General features: G+C 39.7%; 1 pseudogene; it reads right to left on the bottom strand.

The window, feature by feature from the left end:
* Positions 1–5,084: 5,084 nt before the first annotated feature.
* LOC129766067 (ecotropic viral integration site 5 ortholog-like) lies at positions 5,085–23,747 on the bottom strand (annotated as a pseudogene).
* Between the last annotated feature and the right edge of the window lie 3,323 nt (positions 23,748–27,070).

Below are 27,070 nucleotides of genomic sequence, written 5' to 3'. Positions count from 1 at the left end.
CCTTGAATGCATTCTGAGTGGCAAGCTATAGAATACGCGAGACCACAGTGCAAGTCGGTGGAAATTTCTCTGACGAAAAATCCCCCCGACCAGAACGGGAATCGAACTCGAATCCCCAGCATGTTAGGTGTGACGCTAACCACTTGGCCACGGGAGCACGATAAATAATAGAATATGTAGATTTCTCTCGGTTACCTTCTCAGGTTTCCTAAAGATAACGCGGAGAGGTATTTCGATGAAAAGTATGTGCGATAAATAATATAAAATAGAAATTCCTTGGATTTGCCAAAGATAACACTCCGCCGTCGAGATTGAAACAAAAGTATATGCTTTAAATAATGGAATATACAGTCAGTCCAATTAATTTTACAGGTTTCATAGGTCATAGGATACCTAACAATAATTTCTACATTGAGTCGTAACACGAGATTTTAGGATTTTCGTTTTGTAGTGTAGTCAATAGTTCGCGTTCACATAATCACATCACTTACCTCAGTGAATCCTGATTATTACCTTTCCCTACTAACAAATATCCCTTCCATGGTAATCGCTAGGGAACCACGCTATAGAGGCGACCCTTCTCGCCTTCGGGCGGCGATTATCATACTAACATTCCTTCCCTTCCCCTGGTGACTGTAAGGACGTGGCCGGCGTCGTTATTGACCATTTAAAGCTCGAATCACCGAAAATTGCACAACGAGAATGATTTGCTAGTCCCAAGCGTTATTCTGTATGTTCTTTGTGCAATTTGGTTGGTTCAAGTCAATCACGGAGAGCAACTACGAATTGTACAGTCTACCCAAGCTCAAGCTCAAGCTCAATGTGAGTTGATGCGTAAAATGATTTATTCTCCATTTACCGATAATAGGCATTAATTTTATATTATATTGTATGTTGTCCAATCAATTTGTGCTCAATTCACGTTTTTGTCGTGTAGGTTTCACTACTAACTATTTGTGTAATTGTGGTCCAGGATGTCATAATATCAAGTATGTTGTTTGGTTATGTGAAAATGCAACAAATGAATTTAAAAAGCCCTGATTTAGAAGATCTTAAGGATATACCCACGTAAATCAGATTATGATAGCTTGAGTATTCACGATCTTACAGGGCTATGAAGTTATTACAAACAATGTTCCGGACAACGTGGTAATGAAGGAGATAATTCTATTTTTATCTATAATATATTTTTGTAGTCAGAGATTGATTTGACTCAGGCTTATATTTATGTAGGTCGTAACTATTTAGTCTTGTGTTTAAAAATGATACATGATGACTCTGCGTCTTCTTCTGCATGATTGAATAAACAGAAGAAAAGGGTAGTAATGGCTTTAATGGTATTTTTGTGTACATTTTTGAACAGAATGCGGTTATAGTATGCTACCACGTTATGTCATCTAACCCGTTTAAAGGATACAAGTACATACAGGAAACGGTTTTCCCAGGTCATCCATTTGATGTATAAAAGAGGACAAAATACAGATTTTGAACAATGAAAAACTCAATTTAAATGCAATTACTACACACAATCACAGTCCCATGTCAAGATCCCGTCCGTGCCCCTAGGCTCAGACCGATCAACTTTTGTGACGATATCCACGCAAAAAAGGTAGGAGAGAGGATTTCAGAACATGTATGTAATGCTTGAATGATGTGGAAGCTATTTTGAGCATTCTGGTTGCACAGAATCCCACCCACACCATGCGCCTCCACCTCCACCAAAATTCCTGGTTGAATAACAATGTTCCTTCTTTCGTAAATCACGCCAGTACCCGTTGAAGTCATTAGGACCATCCACATTGAACTTTTTACGTCACTGAAGGTAACCATACACTGAAGAACTTTTCGTTATGGTGCATAGCAAAATATATTCTTTTGAAAATATTTTTCGTCACAACATACCATGTTCCACCGTCGGTTCATGTGAGCTTTGGCAAAACTCAGACGTCTTCCGATGTGAGATGGTGTAAGATGAGGAGTTTCAACATTCTAAGCCCTCTTTATTGTGAGGATTATTTACCAAAACTTGACGAATTGACACCAGAGTAACATTTAAATTGAAATATTTCTTTATTTGCATAAGCGATTTTGAGGTATTCGAAGCTGTTCTAACTATTTCCCGCTTATCCCGGTCTGAGAGCTTCGATTTACGTGGAGCTCTCTGTTTCTTATCGTATTCTTGAGGATTTGCGAAATAATTGAGCACTACTTGATGCAATCGTCCAATCAGGCGAGCAATTTCTCTGATATCAACATTTTCTTGGTGAATTGCATCGATTTGTCTTTCTTCCCACTCCGTGAGCACTTTTCCCTTCGGCATATTCAAGATTTATTAATCAAAATAACTAAAAAAAACGGAAAATGTAACTGGTCTTATAGAAACTTGACACTTAAAAATACAAAAACCTTCGTTTACACTCAGCGCTTGCACACACACACATATGAAAACCATGCAGTGTATGGTAGTCACCAATCCCTACACACTAGAATATAAATGGAAGCATTGTTTGTTTACAATGATACAAAGCAGTAAGATCGTCGCCTGGTCTTATAGAAGTTGGACAGAGTGTATATATTATTGATGTTTGCATATTCACTCAAAATTTTGGCTACATTACGATTGCGTCAAATTGACGCATATCCGTAGATTGACCGAAATTGACGCATACCACATAGAGAGTTCCGATATTTCAACACTTTTGAAGAGAATAGACTTCAATATATATTTACCTCGATCAATGGATAAAAGTGATAACAGGAAGTAAAATAAAAATGCAACCATTTTTTGTGATTTTCCTCATTAAATTCGAAAAGCGTCAAAATGACGCGTCCCATAAACCTAGTGTTAACATGTCCGTCTTTCCCCCACTTCCCTTAGACCTGCCAACAGAATTAAGGAAAGTTGAAGATGATTTTCAATTATTTTTTTTCAGAACGGAAAAGAACTAACATAAACCAAGTGAGGTTCCCTAATACTTCACTTCTTTGTTTTGAGGAGGCTTTAAACTTTTCAGTTCATTCGCCTCTAAGTATCCCTAATAGCTCAAAGTATTATGAGTGCAAAATTTTCACTCCGTTCACAAAAAATTGTGTTAGCTACAGTAGATTGTTCATAGTGACAACTGATTCTGACAGCATCAGAAAGAGTAGACCTCTACTAATAATATTTAGTTTACACTGCCTTGAGCTACGTATAAAGATCTAGATTACAATTGTTCCCGTTATTTGATTTAAACCATGCAGTCATATAGTGTATGCCAGAAATAAAACTGTAATAAGAAGGAAAATATCCAAAGTTTGTGGTACCCTGGTTTATCTAATGTTAGGAATGGCTTCGATGTTTCAGCGATGGAGATTGCCATTTTCCGTTTAGAATTTCCTCCACAATGTTTAGTAACCAGATAAAAAATGGATCAATATTTTGAATAAATTAATCAGTATAAACCTTTACCTTCATGTTTAGATTTGTCGAAAAGAGGATTGAATTAACAATTCGATGATGTTTCGATGGGTTTCTGTCCTACTATGTATGTCTACAGTCTATTTCAAATACTGTGGAGTGTTGCTTTGAAATTCGAGGATTTAATTTGAATATGCTTGTTTACAAAATTTAGATTAGAAAAAAGCTAGCTGAAAAAAAGCAAAATAGAGAAAATTGGTTTCTAGAAAACCCTGAACAAACAAAAATCTGTTTAACACGATGTACAAATTACAAACACAAGACTTACCATATACCACTTGCCACTCATCACCAGGGTTACCATCTAATCCGAGCGATTTTGCTGGTTCACTTTAAAGCTGCTGATTCTGATAATCGAAATTTCGTGTTCCGCCTCGCTTAGCACCGTTCGTCCGATTCACTTCCAAATTGAATTTGACGACTCCACTAAATAATTCAAAAAGCCTCTATCACCTCATCAAGTACGGATTGAAATTTCATTCTTATCTAGATTGATCTGATTATGGGCTCACACCACTATCGGACAGAAAAAGTACCAGGCGGGAGCAGTACCAAAGCAAATACCTCCCAAAAGAAGTTTTATCCCGTTTTAGGGAGACGGGGACGAAGGACACACGAGCAACAGTGAACAGTGCAGTGGAGAAAAAAAATACTACTCGAAAAAAGGGGGAAAATGTCTGGAAATACTGCTAACATGACCTATTTAATCTCATTTCCGTGCTGTTTGGAACTATTCTAAAAGACTTTCGGTCCTCTCCCGAATTTTATACTCATTGCTTCCTACGAGAAATGACACTAGTGGGTTTTTTATCCGGCAGTTTTTGCACCAACTCAAATGCATACACTATCACACAAAACCAACCTCTCGGTCAGAGCATTCAACCGTCCGACCCGGCAATCGAAGCAGCGACAAGAGCAACGTCAAGCATCAGCATCCTCTTCATTTTCTCCAGTTTAATCCCCCAAACGTACCCTCTAAGCAGCCCCGTTTACCACTGAATTCCGTGGAAGAGCTGACGAAGGACGGGAGAACTTGGTGCAGTCGATGCAGTCGCTTGATCTGGTCAACTTCAACGTCATCACTGGCGAACGGAAAAAGGAACTGAAATTAAGATCCTACGCCGAGAGTACTTTTTTCCGGTTTCTTGCATTCCCACCATCAATTGCCCGGGTCAACTCTGTAGAAATGCCGCAAAGGGCGATTCAGCTGAGTCGCTGCATGGTTCTTTTTTTCTTTTTCTGCATCAGCACCATCTGGGCTGTGGATAACACGGATAAAATTAATTATCGAACCTTAGCAATGATTCTAAAATAATAATGTGAATGTGATGCTGTTGCATCTGTGACCGCAAAAGGTTACAAATCAAAGTGTATACAATGCATCTGACAAAAATCATACTCGATTCTTCAAATACAAAGGGAAATTAACATCTTTAAATATAGATACTGGAGATTGGAATATGGATGATAAATAAAGAATATAATTTACCGTGAGTATAGATTTGGTCTCTCGTACCAGATTTCGAATAATTTCGTGTTCAATTTTCATTTCACTTCTGCTCTCCACACTATTTTCCGCGCCGTAGATCAGTTTTGGGGCCTCCCATCCAATCAAACCTAAGCACTATTCCCAGCTGTTGGATTCCAGACAGATTCGGCTGATTGGTTTCTTCGCCTTCGGTGAGATTGACACCGATGATGATGACGAGACGACGACTACGATGGTCGTCTTTAGCTTCATCAGTTCCGCAAGATTCCGATTACGATCTTCGGAACGAGATGATACTGTCGATTGTGGTGTGGTGGCGTTATTGCCACTGGATCACAAGAAAAAATAAATCCATTAAACACCTTGGGCTGCAAGATACGAGAAGAGATGAGAAGGCTGACGCGGGAGATGGAACAGATGGAATGGCCTGCGCTCGTGTCAACTTCAGCCATTGGTTTTTATTCAGTATTTTGTTTTGATGCCGAGAGTGAAGTAGATGGAGAAAAGACATCTTCGAAATGAAAAGCAATCAGGCTGTGGAAAAGGATTATAATAAATTACGTCGATGGGGGTATTTTCAACAGCTGAAAACAACCCTATAATTTCCCCACCATTCGGTAGTTCGAATGATTTGTGTGTCAAGTTTGCTTTGCGAGAACAACAAAAATGGTGATATCTTACTTGAACGGAGAAACGTAGCTCTAAGCCGGTAATGAAATTACGAAAGCTGTATGATAAATATTATGCTCAGGCTGGAAATATTTATTTGAGTTCCAAACGCCAATTTTTCCGAAAAACAGCCGATTCTGATCCGACCTCCCACAGCTCAACGGCAACGGCTACGGCTCAACAAATTGGTAGAGGGTTTAAAATAAAAATCTACAATTTGAACATGTAACTAAATAATAAAATTCATTTCTTGACAGATCACAGAGATGTTAGTGGCACTGGCAAAAATGAACTACATATGTAACGACGAGCACTGGGAAACAGCTTCAGCTCCGCTTTTGTACAACAATCATACTTCCGCTAAATAATAAAGTGCTGCAAATAAATTGTTGCTTTATGGAATGTTCGCGCCCAAATCTTTCGATTCTGAATGCATGCTTGTACTGATACCAACGATATAACATTCGTATCAAAAGGTCACCCAACAAGCAACCAAACGACGAATGAGTCGAACCCAAATGAAGCGCAAAAGTTTGAAGGCTCTATAATTCATCTCTCTCTTTCTCTCTCTTTCTCTCTCTCTCTCTCTCTCTCTCTCTCTCTTTATCTCTTTCTTTCTCTCTCTCTGTCTCTTTATCTCTCTCTTTCTCTCTCTCTTTCTCTCTCTCTCTTTATCTCTCTCATTCTCCCTGTTTCTCCCTCTTTCTCTCTCTCATTCACCCTCTTTCTATCTCATTCTCTCTCTTTCTCTTTCTTTCTCCACTATTCTATACCCAAAATTAATTTTTGGCACATGTTTTGGTATCCCGATTCATTAAAATAAGTTACCATTAACACTTTCACTACAGCAGTGTACTCCGTCGGAGTGCTACCGCTGAACGAAGCACTGCACCTAAAAGTATGCATATCGCGCTGCTGTGATCGATGTGCAGTATCACACTGACATCACGCGGATGTCACCTATAGACGACGCTCGTAGCGATAGGGTTAAAATAACAGAAAATGCGCTATTCCCCAGAACTTGGTTATCATTCGTATAATACATATGCTTTAGCAGTGAAAATCAATATGAGAGAGCGAAACAGGAGACACATTGCAAATAAGCACAGATGAAAGCTTTTCATATAGTTTGCCAAACACACGGCCCAGACCGAGAAAGATAATAGCATCTCGTTAATGCTCTTCTTTTTACTCTTAGAAAACACTTTCCAACTTCATTTTATAATGAGGTGTAATATTATCACGCATTTGTGCAACAGCACCAGTAACTATGTGGATAGCATGGTCGTGTTAAACAGCCTCGCGTTCCATCTGGTCTTCGTTCGATCCCCGTTGTTAATCGTTATGGACTTTTTTTTTGGTACAATCCCAAAAGAGATGAAAAAAGAAAAAAAGAAAGAGATGTCTGCTCCCACACATAGAAACATTCTAAAGCTTTTGAAACTCATTATTTGCTCTTTTGACCGTTCAGCCAGGGCCCGTAAAAGTCATATTCAACTGAGGATAGACCATGAAGAAAGTCGCCTTCGTATTCAATTGGAAATGAGGTTTGGATTTTTCCAGCAGTTTCTCCGTCATCATGATTCAGCAGTCAGTCGGGCGTTTAGTTGCTATCTCACTCTACGACTCGACTATTGCATTTCATTCTTGAAGTGACTCCCCCAAAATGTGTATCGATGTTTCAGTTCAACGTAGTTCGACATATACTACAGGTGAGCAAGATTTTTTTTGTATCGTACACGAAAATTACTCACACATATAGAATAGCTTGCTGTGTTGTGTTCAGAAAAACTGAACAATTTGTGAATGTTGTTAACGCAAACTCGTTTTTCTGTATGTTTTTCACAAAAATGAACTCGGAGACAAAGTGAACTAACATTTAGTTTACAATTCCTCTCAAACTGCACGCTATTTACTAACACTAACGAGAGCATACCTGATAATTTTCTAAGTTGGTTGGTTTGAGTTCACGGTGGTTAGACAATAAAACGTCCATTAATTGTGTAACTACTTTATTGCATCCAAAATCAAGTTTACGTTCCACTTTATAAGGACGTAAAAATAAGATTGTGTACGCGGGTAAAGTGATTCGTGTCAGAGGGAAGTAGAAGTGTGGATTGAAGTCAGTTGAATGTAAAGACAGATTTGTATTCATGATTCACGTCATCATTAGTCATCCTCGCACTCAACGCTCGTCAATTCATGTTCTTGTCAATTAAAATTATGTTAACGGCGATTGACGAGGTAGTTCTAGTCGAAGCGAACCTACTGATAGGAGAGTCGATTTTCATTTTCGAAGATTTTGGGCCCTGGTTAGGGTTATTCATATAATTTTTCGGCGGATTTAAAAAAAAACGGTTTTGAAAAAACAGGATTTAAACTTTTAATTTTTTTTTTCAGTGTATTTTTTTGGTATTTTTTTCATACATTTTTGAATTTGATTTTTTTTTAATTTATAAATTTCTTACATTTATTCCGTTAACCAAAATTTTGTCTGTACATATTATAATTTTTGAGTAACAATTTTTTGTAAAAAATAGACTTTGGCCTTTTTCAAAAAGCATTCAATTTTTTTATTAAGCTTTCAAATAACCAATGTATTTACGCTCACAACGATTCACTGGTATCTGAGATGGTGCTGCCAACTCTTAAGACGAGTTGGCATAAAATTCTTCATTTGTAAAATCAGCATACAAATGGGCAAACTTATAAATTCCAAAAAACGCAAACGTGAATTCCCGAGATTTCAATGTTTTATGACAAAATGTCAACTTTCTGAAAATGATATAAAAAGCTGGGTTCTCGACACCTTGTAAACAACAAAAAGCGAACATTTTTAAACCAACGCTTGAAAGTAGATGAGCCATATTTTGGTGCCATGTTATATTTCCTCTAAAAAGTCTATTAATATACCTCTCATTTCATTTAAGAAATCGCAGATCGGTCGAGCGGTTCAAAAGTTCAAAAACGTGAAATAAAAGTGAAAAAAAATGTGGGCCAGCCTTAGTTTTGAATCATGCGTCCTTAAGGGTTAAATAAAAAATATGTCAGATTTTTAAGAAAAAGAAAAATAAACGAGATTTGAGCAAATATGTCAGGTTCTGTAACCTCGACGGCCTTGTTGACATCAACAGAAACCGACGTGATTCACAGAAGGAGGATCACTATTTCTCTATTCAGAACATGTGATGAAACATGCATGGTTTAGGCTGGATTTTGTACAATTGGAACGCTGAATATAGCTTTTACACCTTCAAAATGGAAAACAAGGACTACAAGCCTCTGGAGAGGTCTTTTCTACCCCCTCGGCTCGAATATCGTAGGAAACAATCTGCGTTTCAGCAAGACGAAACCAGTATTGATACAAACAAGGGAACCAAACAGTGGATCAACGATCAGAGAACAGATTTTATGGACTGACCAGTTCGTCCTCCGGACGTGAGCTCTGTGAAATACCATTGTGGTCCAACTTTGAAGGATTTACCCCGAGGAAAAGTGGTTTGTTACGAATCAGCAGTCGAATTTCGAACCAAATCGAATGTGTGGTATGGTGGTGTTTTCGACAGCAACCGCAGTGGAATAAATTTCACCTGCAGTTTTCCACCGAAGAACGCCGCTCTCACCACTGAAAAATACCTTCTTCACGTTTGGCCTGAAATGTGTTACACTTTAATGCAACGCTCGAATCCACGAAAGTCAATTGATCAGATCGGAAAAAATCACCAATACGTTTCCCACGATTTACCTAGCTAGCGACCAGATGGCAGCAGCAGCAAGGCTTTTCCTCCGAGAGCTGCGGTTAGCCGCAAACAACTTGATGACATGTGCTCACTCCTTCCTGAGCCACGATTGATCTTGGGAGACTTCAACTCTCACGGAACTGCCTGGGAGGAACAGTACGACGACAATCGTTCATCGATGATATATGACCTTTGTAACAGCTTCAATATGACCGTTTTGAACACTGGGGAAACAACACGTGTACCTAAACCTCCTGCTAACCCAAGTGCTCTTGACCTCTCGCTTTGCTCGAATTCACTATCGTTAGATTGCAAGTGGAATGTAATCCAGGACCCCAACGGTAGTGATCACTTGCCAATCAAAATTTCCATCACCATTGGGTCGAATTCTTCTGAATCTATAAACATGGCATATGACCTCACAAGACACATTGACTGGAAAAAATATGCGGACGCGATTGCTCTAGCCATCAATTCCAGAGATGGTTTACCTCCATTGGAGGAGTATAACTTACTTTCTCGTTTGATCTATGACAGCGCGGTTCGCGCTCAAACGAAACCCATCCCAGGTTCGAAGGCCTCCCAATCTATGGTGGGATAGCATATGTTCCAAGCTTTATGTAGAAAAATCGAATGCATTTAAAGCTTTTCGAAAACGTGGAACCCCTGAAGATTTTCAGACGTATTTGGACCTTGAAAATCAATTTAAAAACTTAATCAAAGGGAAAAAACGTGCTTATTGGCGAAATTTCGTGGGAGGTTTGTCACGAGAAACGTCAATGAAAAAATTATGGAAAGTGGCTCGAAACATGAGAAATCGCTCTTCAACGAATGAAAGCGAAGAATATTCACATCGATGGATTTTGAATTTTGCACGGAAGGTTTGTCCTGATTCCGCTCCTGTGCAAAAAATGGTTCGAGATATACCACAAGATAGGTGCAATCTTGATTCCGAGTTTTCGATGGTAGAATTCTCTCTTGCTCTCCTTTCATGTAACAATTCTGCTCCGGGATCGGATAGAATTAAGTTCAACTTTGCTGAAAAATCTCCCTGATGTGGCGAAACATCGCTTGTTGGACTTATTCAATCGGTTTCTGGAGCATAATATTGTTCCAGATGATTGGAGACAAGTACGAATTATAGCTATTCAAAAACCCGGAAAACCCGCGTCCGACTTCAATTCGTACCGCCCAATAGCAATGCTGTCTTGTATACGGAAATTGTTGGAGAAAATGATCTTGTTTCGCCTTGATCGATGGGTTGAAACGAATGGCCTACTCTCAGATACACAATATGGGTTCCGCAGGGGCAAGGGAACGAATGATTGTCTTGCGTTGCTTTCTTCAGAAATTCAAATGGCTTACGCCGAAAAAAACAAATGGCTTCAGTTTTCTTGGACATAAGGGGGCCTTTGATTCTGTTTCAATAGAGGTTTTGTCAGACAAATTACACTCTCGGGGTCTGCCGTCTCTATTGAATAATATGTTATATAACTTGCTTTGTGAGAAACATTTGAACTTGTCTCACGGAGATTCGGCAGTAAGTCGGGTCTCTTACAAGGGGCTCCCCCAGGGCTCATGTTTGAGCCCCCTATTGTACAACTTCTATGTAAGCGACATCGACAATTGCCTTACACAAAATTGCAGCCTAAGACAACTTGCAGATGATGGAGTGGTGTCTGTCGTAGGATCAAACGAATCCGACCTGCAAGGACCCTTACAAGATACTTTGAACAATTTTTCAACCTGGGCCATTGGGCTAGGGATCGAATTCTCCACGGAGAAAACAGAGATGGTGGTTTTTTCTAGAAAGCATAGACCAGCAAAACCAAAGCTTCAACTTTCAACTTTCCGAATGGCCTTTTTCAAGGCTAGAAACGAATGAAGTGAGAGTCTGAGAAAGCCTCGATAATTCGAAACATCGTCATCATTACACCAATAAATCCAAACACGCTCCAAAATTCACAGAAGCTCGCTTCCAACAAAAAAGTAGAGGAGTCTGAGCCTAGAGGCACGAATGTAAACTTAGGACTTCAAGGGCAATTGCTTTTGAATTGAGTTTTCTGCCAGTTCAGAAATCCATGAGTTTGACTGAATAAAATTACAAATGGTGACCCTAGAAAAACCTTTTGTTATATGAACTGAACTGAACTTCAAACCGAGATGATGAAAAGATGGCAGAAAGAATGTGAAACCATCAATTATTAATAATTTCTATTTTCAATAGTAAACTGTTCAAAACAAACTAATAGATATTTCAACGTCAACATGAAAAACTCGATATTCTCTGGTTTTCTTGTCTAGATGTTCAGAAATGTACATAAGAATCCTTATTAATAAAACCGTCTCTACAGAAATATTAATCGACCTTTTTTCTTTTTCTTTTTAATTGAACTGAATACGATACGAAATCATCATCTTACAGTTTATAAGTAGCTTAACAGCGGTTCATGACCTGGCATTGATATTGTCTGAATAGAAAGGATATTTTTTAATTTGCATGGAATTTATTTTCTGTTAATTACTGGGGAAAAATTGTGCCTCTTATTTAAAAGTAGCCAATTGAATATTAAAATATGTGTCTCACCTGATAATGTTGTATGTAATAACTTGATTCGGCCAACTTTTCATATTTTCTGTTGGGAATCAATCTAGGTTCCATCAAAGATAATATTTAATAATTGTTCAATCAGAGAAAAAAACATGGTGGTCAATGGTCTATGGTGGTTAGACACTCCACCCCCCTCTCTAAGGGGGGAGGGGGGGAAGGTCTGCCATACAAGTGAAACACAAATTTCTGCATTACTCGAGAATTAATCAAGCAAACGAAACCAAATTTGGCATGTGGAGGCTTTAGGATGCAATAAATGTTTCTATGGTGGTTCGACACTGCTCCCCCCTCTCTTCGTGTGGGCTGTCATATAAACGAAAAACAAATTTCTGTATAACTCGAAAACTAATCAAGTGAATGGAGCCAAATTTGGCATGTGAATATTTTAGGGGACACGAAACGTTTCTGTGGTGAAAAGACACTCCTTTCCTCTCTAAGGGGAGAAGAGGGGAGGGGTCTGTCTTTATCCTATCATATTTTCTGTATCAAACATTTATTCCATGTAACGGAGAAACATGTTATTTGCAAGTGGATGAAAAATCTTGAACGAGAATTGTGTCTGAAAATAATCTTATATTATAATGCTGAGGTTTGGTAGAAGTACTAGGAATTTTATAGTAAAAGGTAAATTCAACGGGGTCGATTAGAAGATCAATCAATGAACAGTTCTGCGATTGGACTCATGAACTTGCGCTTAGTAAGAAAACGTAAATGTTTGATGGTATTGATAACATAAAACAAATTTTGAGCGGGACGAAGTTTGCCGGGTCAGCTAGTTTCATATAAAATTACATTCTCAAAAAATGTATTATCTGTGACAATTCATTAATACAATACCTTTCTACTATTTACATTGACTGTTTTTTTAAACCGTAACTAATCCTTGTCGGAAAATTAAGAAGTCGTCGGTAGTGATTTGAAGCTCCACAAACAGTTTCCGTATAGATCGTTCCTACAATTTTAAGCAGACCCGGCAAACTTCGTCCCGCCCAAAATATATTTCTCGCAATTATATCCACATTGTCATACTAAGCGCACGATCATGGGCCCAATCGCAGAACTGTTCATTGATTGATCTTTTAGTCTACCCTTTAAAATTATTTTTGACGTACAACTACGTCCTTCAGGAAGGGTGCAAATCAGAAAACAGGTCACGTTTTATGAAATAAAGTTAACGTTGATAACTATTTTCGCTGTGAACGAATTCTCATGATTTGCATACCGATCGAATGGGAAATTCTCTAAGATTTGTTTGATATTCTAAACATTACAATTCGCTAATCCCCAAACGGTTTAAATTTATGAAAATTGAAAGAACTTCCTTTTTCCCCATAAATTTGTTCTGCCGATTTGTGTGCTAAACCTACCCGTATTTCGAATGCTTATAACTCGAACAATTCTTAACACATTGGAAAGATGTTTGCATCAATTAATAGGAAATTAGAAATTCTACGCGTCTATCACAATTAATTAAATGTAATTTTTCATGAGATGAACAACTGGATAACTGTAAAATGTCAAGCGTTATCTAAACGCCCTAACTGTCAAGTTTTGATTGGCCCGATTTACTGCTTCCACACAGACTGCAAAGCCTGGAAAATCGTCATTTCAGATCCTAGAGGTGAATGAACTTTCGCGGTTCGAGAACTACGTAAATATGAGATGTGCAATAATTTCACAGAGAAATGTAAAATGCAATGATCGTTTGACAATTTTTCCGTTCACATATTTTTAATAATAATAATAATTGTAGAACACATGCGAATCGAATTTCTCGAATTTTCCTTCGGAGTTTTCCGAAAATTTTCAATTGTCATGTTTGGTTGGAATATGTTTGGTTGAAATATGTGCATTATTTTTATAGGACCCCCTCTCCTTTCCAGAGGAAGAAGGTGTGTCATACCATCATAGAAACGTTTCTCGTACCCAAAAACTTTCACATCCCAAATTTGGCTCCATTTGCTTGATTAGTTCTCGAGTTATGCAGAAATTTATGTTTCATTTGAATGGCAGTACAGTATAAAAACCTTATTTTTAGCGTTACGTAATTCGTGCATGACGCCTTATGACGACCATAAATTGGACGTAGTGCTCTTAAAGATGAGGCCATTGACTCCGAATTTCGGTAGTAAATATTAATAATCTCGACTCGTTGTTGGATCGTGTATCTTTCCATTATGAAATGGCAAACCTTACTGAAGGGAAATGTCAAGAGAGCGGGAAAGAATGCTGTCGTTTGCTGTCCCTATCGGACTACTTTTGTAGCGTCCCTACTGAAATGCTCTTTATAACATCTTTTCGTTAACTGCTGGATTTGTGAATATAAATATCTTTGAGCATCATAGTACTCATTTTGTTTAGCTTGAGCAAACCATCACAAATAAATAAGAGCGAAAGATACATCCCACCCTCCTTAGACAGATCTACATCGAAAGACGCCATAAATGAACACTCGAAACGGCGTCGCAACCAAAGTGTTAATTAGCGATAATAGCAAACACAAAATTATTAGGATTGCTCATGACTATGTATGTCGCACAAGCCGCCGTATCATCCTCGAATGTTTCCATCCAAACGAAGGCACGCAGCGTGGATTGATCAGATATCCAGCGACGCATGGAGCCACCAATTCGCTACTCACTCGCAAAGAACCAACTACCTTTGATATTTATTTACTCTATTACACGTATAATTTATGACCATTCAAGAGTATCAACATAGCATTCATCAGCCCGTAGTATATCGTGCCACAGGGAACTGCCACCGCCGTGACGGGGCAGGGATGGAAACCGTATGCGCTTTGATGCCGTGAAAGCACACTTCACGAACCCAAAGTCGAGGGGTGCCAGAATGGAGTGAAATCCAACCGCACTCGAACGCATACCTTCACTTTCCTGCGCTCCATCGCTCGAGAACCAGCGGTTCTGATCGCTTATCGTTTCGCATTGGGCTCCTGCTATGGAGCTATTGGAACAGCAACACAGCCTTCCCACTTTTTCGTACCCTATCACTATTTTATGCTTTTCTGATAAGATGAAATGTTTCCCGAACGGTAGCATAAATTCCAGCGAAACACACACACAAATCATCGTTAATTAAACATGAAAACTTTGCGTCAAACGTTGTTACTTTCCATTAAAATTATAATGTGCTGTCGCGAACCGAATCCCAAAGCTCGAAAAACATGATTTAAGGAGGAATAAATTCTAACTATCACAGCTGCGAAAAGTACGGGTCGAGAGACGATAATAGCATACGCATAAACTGAAAGGATATTAATGACATCTCGAATATTTGAAGAATTGTACGCAGTTTAGATTGAGGGGAGAATCAATTTATCAGACGATGGCGAAAATTTGCAGACAAACTGAGGTTTCGTGGGAACAATTTTGAACATACTTTGAATGAATGGAGGGCAATTTTTCTCTTCTTTTTCTGCACCGCGACACCTACGCGCGAAGTTTGGAGGAATTCGTGCTGGATTGATGGTGTTTTTGAAACAATAAATGCGAATTCATCACGAAACACATGGAATGATAGATGAATAAATAGTAGCTGTTTGATAAATTGTAATACAGCTATTGGATTCCAGCGGGAGAACACGCTGGGCCAATTCCATCTCGAAGCACTTTCTTTCTTTCCATATCTCAAAACCGGGTGATGTTTATCAAGCAGAGTAATTCATTTTCGTTTTATAAAATAATTCAAGCTCTCGTTATATCATGTCTATAAGATAACCAATCACAATTGATGCTTCCATAACTTCGAAACCACTAAGTTTATTGTACACTAGTTGACCCGGCAAACTCCGTCCCTCCCAAAAATTATTTTTCGTTTTCACATTCACGATTTTTTTTACTAAGCGCACGTTCATAGGTCCATTTGCAGAACTGTTCATTGCTTAGAAAATCTACCCTTTGAAATTACCTTTTACTATAAAATTCCTAGTAGTTCTAACAAAACTCGTCATTATAATATCAGATTATTTTCAGACACAGTCCTCTTTCATGATTTTTCAACCTCTTGCAAATAACATGATTCTCCGTTACATGGAATAAATGTTAGATGCAGAAAATATTATAGAATAAAGTCAGCCCCAAACCGGGCAATTCCTTTCTCGAGTTTTGTTCTTATCAACACATTCGGTTATCCATTTTTATTTATATAGATAGAAGAAGATATAGGAGTGCGTTTTATCACATTAAAAAAATTGCAATTGTCATGTTTGGTTGGAATATGTGTATTATTTTTACGGGACCCTCCATTTCGGAGGAAGGAGAGGTGTCATACAATCATAGAAACATTTCTCATATTCAAAAGCCTTCACATACCAAATTTGGCTCCAGTTGATTGATTAGTTTTTGAGTTATGCAGAAATTTGTGTTTCATTTGTATGATAGGCTCCCCTTAGGAGAAAGGAATGTCAAACCACCATAAAAACATTTATTGCTCCCTAAAACCTTCTTCTTCTACTTCAATGGCACTAACGTTCCTAGAGGAACTTCGCCGTCTCAACGTAGTATTACTTGCGTCATTTTTATTAGTACTTAGTTGAGATTTCTATGCCAAATAACACGCCTTGAATGCATTCTGAGTGGCAAGCTCTAGAATACGCGTGATCACAGTGCAAGTCGGAGGAAATTTCTTTGACGAAAAATTCCCCCGACCAGAACGGGAATCGAACCCGAACACCCGGCATGTTAGTTATGACGCTAACCACTCGGCCAAGGGAGCACAAAAACCTAAAACTTCCATATGCCAAATTTGGTTCCAATTGCTTGATTAGTTCTCGAGTTATGCAGAAATTCATGTTTCATTTATATGGTAGAAAATGCGGAATTCTGAGCTTCTCGCACGCGAAGTTAGTTAAATCAAACTTCGAGCAGTTTTCAAGAGAGGAGTTTCACATGACGATAGAAAAAGGAAAGTTGAAAGACCATCAACCTATCCAAGTTCCCCAAAAATACCTGGATCTGGCTTCGTGCTATTGTAGGAGAAGACAATTGAATATCGCGGCAATCATTTCATTGGTGCCCAAAGATCACATCACTCCCAGCACCCCAGAGCTTTTGTAGAAGGTTTTGTAGAAGCAGTAAAAGAATGTTGATTGATGATTCATTCTTATCCTCGCCAAAACAATACACAAACAGGACATACAGACAACCGCAAAATTGAGTATACATCTCGTGCCGGTTTTTTAGTTTTGAGTTGCTCGGGGTTCAAAAGTAAATAAATCAATGCGACTTATATTCATCGTAAAACCGATCCATTTTACTCTCATATCCTGCCGTTCTGCGCATAGTTGTCCCATGTTACTTTTTCACAATTTTCGCTTTTCTTCATAAAACGTTGTTTTTATGCATAATCTTACGGAAAAACACAAAAAAAAACATATAGTTTGTTCCCAGCTTTTAGAAAAAACAACATCTAGCTCAATTGTCCCATGTTGATATTCTATTCATAACTGTCCCACCATGTATTTTTTGTAGATCCATATCAAATAAATCGGTTCAAGTACAAAAATTTCATGTCACACTTTCAGCAGGGCTAATGCACTCATTCCTGGTTTGGAAGAAAGAACTAATTCTCAAACAAATAAGAAAAGTTAGCGAATGCCTAATAACAATGAAATTTATATTCTGCAAAGGTGTTGCAGATCACTCATTTATTCATAAAACGATGTTTCTATGCATAATCTTTCGGTTAAAACACAAAAAAAATATTGTATATAAAAAACAACATCAAGTTCAATTATCCCATGTTGATATTCTAGGCATAGCAGTCCCACCATGAATTTTAAAAACCGTAATCAAGCATGATTGATTCAGTGAGGGGATCTCATCACATTTTATTAATCAATAGTATAGTGCTTCTAAAAAAACCGGTATATTGCTAAGTTGAAATGCTTAAAGCTTTTGGTAGACAAATATGCGAGAAAACTTTGATTGCGTTTTTCTCAGTTGCTGATTTTGGAACATGGGACAACTATGCGTAGAACGGCAGTATAGTGATAGGAAAAAAAATAAATAAAAAAAATCTCCAAGACGTGTCAAAATTGAGTGTATAGTTTAAGGAAATTGAAATCAGTGCAGAAATGTTAACAGAAATCAATCCCCTAGTATTTGGTATGGCCCTTGCGTAATCATCGTTTTGAGTTCCGCTTTGTTCCCTGGATTTTTATTCTCCAGATGGTTCTTGATTTCCTCCATAGATGCTCAATAGTGTTCAAACCCGGTGATTGGGGAGGTGTTTTGAGTTGATTGGGACGTTATAGAGCAGGCATTCCCGCACGATGTGGTCCATTTGCTTCGGGTCATCATTCTGTTGAAAGTAGTAATCACGAGAGCGACCCAATTTCTGAACGGGAGACTGCAGGTTATGTTTCTGGACGTTCAATTAGGCCATCTTGTCCATCGCCGAATTGATAAACTCCATGGTTCCAGTTTAAGAAGCCGCAAATGTACCATACATCAACTGACTGCCGTGTTTTATTGTGGACACCAATTGTTGAACCTGAAGCACAGATCCTGGTTTCCTCCACACCATCTGTCTTCCTTCTGATTCAAAGAGATTGGTTTATAAATAATCTCCAAAACTCCTAGGTCTATTTACAAAGGCCTTAGTAAACTGTAGTCGTTTTTTCATATTTACCTTTGAGATGAAATACTTTTCACGGCCAACACGACCTCTCAGTTTGTTCCTGTATGCTGCTCTTCGGACAGTGTCTACGCTGACAGCTCTTCCAATGATGCCGGCTGCTTCAGTCGCCAATTTAAGAGTATTTCTTCTAGGGTTCTTTCGCAATGTTCGCACAATTACCCGTTCATCATCAGAAGATTGGATCCGTCTGCGTCCTCTACCCGGAGATTTTCCATGGTTCCTTCGTATTTCCACTTGTTTATGGTTTTCTTTGCTGTATAGTGGGTTCTTCCAACTGCTAATTCCTGCAATGTCTTTCCTCGACAAGTATTACTTATTATCATTGTACGTGTAACAATATCTATTTCTTTCCTCTCTAACTTGCCATTTTGATAAAAAAAACAAAAACAAAAAAACATTTTTCAAACATCAATAAATAACAAAAACTAACACTGGCCAAGCAGTGGTTAAGTGTAGACACCAATCACTGACGAAAAAAAATACTCTAATTACCAAAGAAAAAGGTTAATTTGTTTGGAGAAATTTAAGGTGCAGACTCAATTTTGATTGAATAAATAATTAGCAAAAACGTTTCGCGAAATTTTCTTGCGCGCATAGTTAATAAAATGTGTGTATTATCAACATGCATCAAAAGAAGAAATGTATTCAAAATGTATATTTGTACCGAATAAATGGAAAGTATCTTCAAGCAGCATTTGTACACTCAATTTTGCGATAGACTGTACGTCACACTTTGCTTTCCTTACGGTTTTTCACACAGTCGACATACACCTGGTTAACGACGATTGTATATATATTACACCAGCAGAATTATTCCACATTTCCTAACCATTCCCACCTACCTTTGACAAGACAAAAGAAAACATCAACAATATGTGCGTGTGATACAAAAATACAGAAACACTCTTCACCAGACGGCATGGAAATCTAAGTTTTCCGAACAAAATTGCATGATTGAGTGCTTCATTTTATTGTTTGCATTGTTTGTACACTATGCCAAAAACAAGCTTATCCACCACTTCTACCCCTATACTAGGTGTTATGTGTGTTTTGCGGATAGTGTCTATTTTGCAACTTTCTCAAATGTAAACATTGTGTCTAGCTGTCATTTAGTGTTCCTTGAAGATTTTGTGCTCAAAATTTCAGTTTCGTGTTCAAAATTTAAAGTTATTTCTTGCAAAATGCCCAAAAACGCACAAATTTCTATCAGCATCCGAAATTTGATTATTGAATGTCACAAAACTGGCAAAAGCTACCGTGATATTGCCGATATTGTCTATTTCACCAGTTAAGCGATCAGGGTGTCCTTCAAAGACAACTAGCCGAATTGACAGAGCTATCGTGAAGAAGACGGAGCTAGACCGGGGACTATCCGAAAATTGCGAAACAGAGAGAGAGAGAGGTTTTCATTCAACTGACATCAGCATCCGTACGAAATCGTCTTTATAACAAAGGTCTCAACATTAAACCTACCGATATTTACCAACTACCACAACGGGTCAAACGACCCATCTTTCAAAAAAAAAAAATTTGAAATTTTTATTTCCAAAAATTCTACGCATTCTAAAGTTTTGCCGTGGGAGTTCTTGCATGAAGATAGAACTGTTTTGTGATTATTGGTGACTTTTTCCGATCAATCATTCAATCTTCACGATATCGTATATTGTTTCTAGGTTATGCGGGCACTACACGATTCGTCCAACGTTTCACTCGAATGTTGGACTCAAACATTTGGCTCGATGAATCGACAAATGTTGTGACGAATGTGCTGCTACACGGTGAAGTGAATGTTCGATACAATACACTCGGTCCAAACATTCGGCGAGTATTTGGATCGAATGTTTGTTGTTTTTTATTTACCATCATAAACATTAGGAAACTGGATGACGATGCGAGTATTGAAATTGCTGCCGTAGAAATTGTACTGATATCGGGCTGTAAATTAAAAATGCTTGAAATCAACATTATTAAACTGCAATATTTTGCCGAATATTTTGAATTTTATGAATCAATTTCATAGTTCCTTCATCTAAAACTTGTAAACAAACCAATCTGTCAAAGATAGATTCGGACGAATCGTGTAGCGGTGTATCGAATGTCATCGTGTGCCGAATCAACGAATGACAAAAATCCTTTGACTCGTGCCACTCGCGTTGGAAGGTAATCCACAACGAACGGCACTCGACATTGGAGGTTCGTAGCTCGTCAGTCGACTACACGATGCGTCGAATCATCGAGCGTCTAGCATTCGAGGGTGTTCGTAGCATCGTGTAGCGCTGGCTTTAGAAGTGGCGTCGAAGTGCAGCGAGTGGAATTCGTCGGATGTGAAAGAGGTATTTCCCAGAGATGTGGGCAAAAAAATTGTTGATTGATTCAGGTCCGCCGGTTGGGTTAGGACCACCTTCCCCTATACCAGAATACCTGCATTTGAAATCGCAAAAAAGGTTATAAAGCTATATCATACACATTATTAACTTGTGTTCATAAGAAAAGTTCCAACACCATTTGATAAACTTGTGTTTCAAGGAAACATAAATTCACGAAAATTTCTGATGGCACACCACCACATATCACAAATTTCTGTTGACCAAGCTGTTAATCAGCATTTACGTTAAGAAAGTTCCGTAGCATATACACAGCTCATGGACTCTACTACGGAATTAATATGTTTCGCTATGAAGTTATCGATTCTTTAAATTCAACATAAGAGCAGGTGATTCAGGCTTTCTGAAGTTACAAAGGAAATAATTATTTATGATTTGTCTGTCATTAAAAGCTGAATTTTTCTAAACTGTAGCAAAAACATAGTCGATTTTGGAACGCAGTTTGCTCCAACTCATTGTCGTATTGTATTCAAAGCCATGAAGATCTTTGGAGAAATCGAGGTCAGGACCACAACAATTCAAACCCGCCCTAAACAGAGCAATATTTTCTGCTTGGAACGACCCAATTTTGTAATGTTAATAGTTGTTCGGAATTGATCCTTGATTTGCCCTGAATTAGGAGTATCTAAACAGACCTATTTTCATTGGCCAAGGTAACTTATATGTTGACATCCTTGAGCAATTTTTTTCTGATGACTAGTATGCAATAACGTATCTTCACGAACATAAAATTCACATAAATATTAATCATTTTGTATCGATTGTGGCCTTTCATAAATTTGTAGGTTAATAATAATAAAAAGCACATACGAGGTATGGCTATTAAATAACGAGACTGCCCCCTAGATGGGTGGAGGGAAAAACGAATAGTGCATTCGGTAGTGTTGTGATAGAATCGATGGGAGCTCTTCCAGCCAAGAATCAATCAACCGTGTATATGATTTGATCCGCTTAAAGCTATAAATGTGCATTTATTTAGGATAGGTTAGATAACAAAATTCATTTCTCGCTTACATTTCGGTCTCCGCACAATGTTTTTCTCCTATCACAAACTGTATTAATTACGAAACTTACGTAACAATTTACTAGACTGTAAATAGTATTTGGCTTTTAATCTATATTAACTGACGAATAATAGTTTACCTCTGCTCGAAATATAAATGATTTTAACTCAAATTCGTTTTCCAATAGTTTTCCAAATCACCAAATCGTTTTTTCTCTAACTTTTGTTTTTGTTTATGTTTACGTTTTGCATACTATCGCTATCTCCCATACTCCGCAGATCATCCGATAGGGTTGCATTACACAACCGTCACAGACCTGTCGCCTTAACTTCTGGTTCAGAACAACCACCACACCACCCCCCCCCCCTGGCGCCATAACTTCTAGTTCAGCGTCACCAAATTTTCCTCCGTTCAGCAAAGCCAATTTCGTAACAGGTCTCCAGTCGAGAAATCTGGTGCTTCAGTTCAGTCACCGTCTGGCTCTGCTCGATGAGCTCGAATTTCACGTTAATTAGCTCGTCCTTTATGCGTGATTCGAGATCGGAATATTGGTGCTGTTGTTCACGAACTTTGTTAGTCAATTCTCTCTCCCGAGCCAATGCTTCCTCTAGTTCTTCCTTTACTTTTTTTTATTCCCCGTCCTGTCGTCTGAGCTGGTTGATACATGCACCTGCGTCTCCAACTCCATTACTTCCAGCCGCAACTCTTTGAACTCGGTCAGTGTTTCCATCTCCCGAATCCGAGCGATCATCAAATCCTCTTTCAGCTTTTGGATTTCCGCCATTCGAGAGGACTTCCAAAACAGAAGCTTCTTTGCTCCCGACTCGCTACTTTGGGCAGCTTCGTTCCGCTGCTCGGAAAGCTGCTGTTGTCACTGGTTGCTTAACTTCTGTACGCGCTGTTCAAGATCCTTCAGTGAGAGGCTTGTTTCCGCTTCCCGTAACTTACTCGCTTTCAGTTCATCCTGCAGATGTGCTATCGAGTTTTCGATGGTCGTCTCGCGGAGGCGGGTCTTGTCCTCTTCCAATTCCTGGATTTTAGTCTTCAAATTCCGTATCACATCTTCGCCCTCGACTAGACTCTGGCGCACCTTGACGAACACCTCCAGCAAACAGGAAACCTCTCGTCTCGTCACGCTGTTTTAACGCTTCCTCCTTCATAATGAGCTCATTGAAGGAATTCTGGCGGGAGTTGTGTTTTCGCAGACTTCCACATACCGCCCATCCGATTCTGGTTTTTCGTTGCAATTGGTTCATTTGATTTGCCCTCCCGCAACCTCAATGTTGCTAACAGATGACAATTACTCTGCCCGATCAGGATACCTGGAACAGCCGACCTGAAGCTATTTACCGGAAGTTCCCTTAGATGAGCAAACTGTGCAGCTAACTCGAAGTAGTCCGTGGTTTGTTGTGGTAAACTGAGATTGTCGACAGTGTAAACCTCCGATGGCCCGTACCGTTTGCTTCCACTGACTTCGGATATCTCCATCGTTACGACCTCTGCTTTGTCGATAGTCTTGTTGATGCCTCCAGTCCACTCAATGTGCAATGTTTCCATCTGGCCGTTGACTCCAAGGGCGGTCGCGATCGACCGCTCTACAAGTGTCACTGATGACCCGTCGTCGAGGAATGCATAGGTGTTGAACTGTCCGCTTTTACCGAACAATGTAACGGGAGGGATACGGAATAATGTTGATGACGACAACTGACGATGGACTGACACTACCGCATTGGTAGTCTTCGGCGATACCGGTGGGTCGAAATGGAGTAAACGGTGATGTCACTTTTGGCAATCGTTGATTCCACAAATTTCACCTTTACATGGCCATCGTGGATGTGAGGTGAGGCAGCGAGCACAAAGTTTGTTTTCCTTCACCGCCTTCCATCTACCATCCAAATTCATCCCTTTGAACGATGTGCGGTTTTCTTTCTGATGATCATCGACACTGCAGACTGAACAAATTTCGACCCCGGCAATATCTTCTTTTTTCACCAAATGAGTTGAAAGTCACTATAATACAGATAGAAAAAAAAATTCTTTTTTCATTTCACCACTGGTACTGGCTTTCTCCTCTTCTCGGCGATTCGCCTTCGGCTACTCTGTGGACACGTGCTTGTTGACGAATGATCTCTCCTTTTGTCGACTTAGCTCATCTTTACCAGACTTCTGCGTAATAGTTGCAAGCTGTGTTACACCACTCGCCGCTGATGATATTTTCGCCATATAGTCACTGAACACGTTCAAGTCCACTGAACACGTTAGCTTGTCCACCAACTCCAGGAGTAAGAGCGGATTTGCGAGATGCCGTTCTAGCCCAACTGCTTTCAAGTGCCCACACAAATTTTGGACTACCAGCCCAAAGGTGACTATGGTTTCCAACCGGTCGGGTTTCGGGGGAGGGGTAGCCCTAACCTTGCAATCATATTATTGACGATTTGTTCAGGACGTCCATACAGTTGCTGAAGAGTGGACAAGATTTGAGGTACTGTCGCTGGGTGGAGTAAGAAGCTGCTGACTGAGTCTTTCGCACTGCCTTTCAGACTACGTTGCAAAGATATTCGGCGTTAAAGTACTCACAAGCTTCCGTTGAATGGTGATAACTACTTATAAATAGCGGCCAGTCAATAGGATCGCCGGAGAAAATCGAAAGCTCCCTGGTGATCACTGTCTAGCAGCTATCTGTTGTGAAGATGGCCCAAAAGCACCACTTGTGTAAGGCGGATTTACACTCTGAAAGAACATCTGCTGATGAATCGGTACAGACGGAATTCCACCAACAGAAACTACGGGCAACAGAAACTACGGGCAACAGAATTATCCGGGTTCAGAGAAGAAGGTGGAGAGGAGGAGGAGGTAATGATGAATCCACATCGCATTCATTTGCATTTGACAAATCCCAGTATTCTTTCTCCGTTTCTTTACGTAGACGAATTTCTTCATTTTCACGCCGACCAACTGCTTCTATTTGTAGTTGCAACTGCTGCTTTGTTGCACGCAGACCCTGAATTTCGCTCTCCAGCTCTGTCAGCTGAAGTTGCGACTATCGATTGCGTCGCTTTAGCTGATCCCGCAAATCTGCTTCCGAAGTGCACATTCGCTCGCTTGTCTCGAAGAGTTGAAACTCTAATCTCTGTATTTGCCTTTTCGCGTTTACAGATTCAACATCACGTTGCTTGAGCTGACCCCGCAAATCTACCTCCGAAGTGCGGATCCGTTCAATCTCCTTATTCAGGGTCTCAACCTGACTTAACAGCTCTACCTCTCGTTTTCGCCTCGTGTCAATGTCTAATTTATGTTTCACCACAAGTGCTTCCGTGTCTCGATGTTCCGCTTCCGTTTGCTGTTGCTGCATTCGGAGCTCACCGGTTTCAACACTCCAGCGCTTGTAACAGTGTGGACGATTAACTTTCGGGTACGTGGTGGTTGGCGCTATTTCTTTCACTCTCAATGTGTCTTCATATGGTTGAAGATCGACGGTAGGCAGAACTGACTTGTTCTGCTTATCTACATCTACTATGCCGGCACCTTCAAGAGAATCCTCAGCGTTTTCTCCAACAGTCATACTCTCAAATGCCCGTGGGATCGATTTAACCTCTGATCCCATACCGTTATCGCATATCACCACGGATGCTACAGTCTTCAGTGGCGTTGACGACGGATGCACTCCCTGCGGGTTTCCCAGACTTGAATCCTCCGGACGATCGGCACTCGTAGACGTCGATGCCGGAACGATGGCCTCGCCCGCGGCTGTTTCGGTTTGTCTAACCCAATCCTCCGTTCGTTTCGTACTTCTCTGGCTGCTTCGCATACTGCGCACACTTTTTCTTCCCTCGTCGTCCTGCTGGTTCAGTAGCTCGGGCTTTCTTGCGATGAACTGCTTTTCACGTTCCATTTTTTCCCGCAGCTCTTTTTCGTTTAACGCGCGTTCCTTCTCAATCCTTTCTCGACTCAAATCCTCCAAAAGTTTCCGTCGAGACGTTGCAGTTCACGAGCCACTCGAGCTGCTCGAGCACTTGCCGTGCTAGAAATGCCACTAACTTGACTCAACGCCAGAGCTGGTTCCAATGCACTGGAAACCTCATTTCGCATGCATGACTCACATACGAAACATATAGAACGTACCGTGGCCATATTTACATTCGCACAAGAGAAATGATACCAACGATTACATTTCAGGCACTCCACCATACATCGATCGTAGCTATTGGGTCGGTTGCAATCGGCACATTCCTGCAAGTCACCTCTGCTACTGTCAACCTTAAATGGGATGAACGAATCTTCCGAAGAACGTTCCGATGACTGATCATCACCCGGTGTAAGGTTAGCATTCACCTGCTGAGCCCTTGTCCGCGATCGAGTTTGTCTCACATTCGCCTGTGGATTCATTTTACTCCGGTCGAAATCTTTAAGGATGTTGTGATAGAATCGATGGGAGTTCTTCCAGCAAAAAATCAATCAACCGTGTATATGATTTGATCCGCCGATAAGGGAAAACCAAAGCTTGAACATGCCCCGTACTCGCCAGATCTAGCCCCATGCGACTTTTTTCTATTCCCCAAGATCAAATCCGTGTTGAAAGGTACCCGATTTCAGTCCGTAGAAGAGGCGAAGGAAATAGCGATGCGGCTTTTGAACGCCATCACAAAAGAAGAGTTTCAGCACTGCTTCGAACAATGGAAGAAAAGTATGGAAAGGTGTGTGAGTCTCGTTATTTAATAGTCATACCTCGTACTAAAAACAACCACGCATACTCGACCTCAAAAAATAGACGTTTGTTGCAATATATTAAATAACGATAAGTTTTTTCCTGATGCTATCTCCCGACCAACTCTCAATCATTTTTATTTCATTTCACAGCCTTTTTATTTGAATCTGATCGAAAACGCCTTTTTGCTTTTACACATTAATGCTCCATAGCATCGTTCTTCAATTGGAATCGTTCTCGCGAACGGTTGATTACCCTTCCATTGGAAGATCTTCCCTCCGCATTTTATGTAAATTACATTTTGATGACAGCAACCAGCGGGGGAGAAATTGTTGCTGACAGCTGGAG

This window comes from Toxorhynchites rutilus, chromosome 2 (assembly GCF_029784135.1).
Source record: "Toxorhynchites rutilus septentrionalis strain SRP chromosome 2, ASM2978413v1, whole genome shotgun sequence".
In the NCBI taxonomy this organism is placed as follows: domain Eukaryota; kingdom Metazoa; phylum Arthropoda; class Insecta; order Diptera; family Culicidae; genus Toxorhynchites; species Toxorhynchites rutilus.
This window is presented reverse-complemented; position numbering and strand designations above follow the sequence as displayed.